Source organism: Piliocolobus tephrosceles, unplaced genomic scaffold, assembly GCF_002776525.5.
Source record: "Piliocolobus tephrosceles isolate RC106 unplaced genomic scaffold, ASM277652v3 unscaffolded_10356, whole genome shotgun sequence".
Classification (NCBI taxonomy): Eukaryota; Metazoa; Chordata; class Mammalia; order Primates; family Cercopithecidae; genus Piliocolobus; species Piliocolobus tephrosceles.
Window position 1 is genome coordinate 1 of NW_022291373.1, and position 767 is coordinate 767.

Below are 767 nucleotides of genomic sequence, written 5' to 3' on the forward strand. Positions count from 1 at the left end.
GCAGGTTATTATTAACAAAGTGATTGAAGAAATAAAGTATTACGAGGAGGAAAAAGAAAATTCTGAACATGTCAAAAAAAATAACAAGGAAAAGTATTTAGATATATTTGGGGTCATTCGTTCAAGGTGATAAAAAAATAATAATAAAAAAAAAAAAATATATTGGTACCTAAATAGAATAAATTGATAGCACAAAAACACAAATAATAGTTCTTAGTTCCCTTTGTTAATATATTTTTCAAAAAAATAATTTATTACAAGATCACTATATATGTATGTGTTTGTATGTAGGTATGCATGTGTATGTGTATGTGTATGTATATATGTGGGGTTACACTTATGCAAATCTGACTAAACTGCTTTATTCTTAGTAAACGTGTAGATAATGACGTTAAAATTGAAAATGAGGGTTTTTTTCGTATATCTGATTATTCGTTATTTAAAGACACTGTAAATGTTATGTGGAAAATTTTAAACAAGTAAACTTAAAAAAATATGTATACATGTATATGTGTAGGTCTATATATGTAAAGCTTTAAGGTAACGTCATAAATTTTAAAGAGAGGAAATTTTCGAAAAATATATATATATATATATATATATTTTTTTTTTTTTTTTTTAACAGAATTTGTTATACCATAATACTTTTTACGCATGAAAATATTCTCCTAGTTAATAAAACAAAAAAAAAAAACAAAAATAAATAAATAAACAAATAAATAAATAAACTCAGTTGTATACATATATGTGCATAATCTATATATACT

The 767-nt window shown here is 22.4% G+C and overlaps 1 long non-coding RNA gene across 1 annotated transcript; it reads left to right on the top strand.

Moving 5' to 3' along the window:
- The first annotated feature begins 1 nt into the window (after position 1).
- Positions 2-752, top strand: LOC111532777. Its single transcript, XR_002728639.2, has 3 exons — positions 2-126; positions 372-479; positions 626-752. It is a non-coding gene; the product is annotated as an uncharacterized LOC111532777 (long non-coding RNA).
- Positions 753-767: the final 15 nt, after the last annotated feature.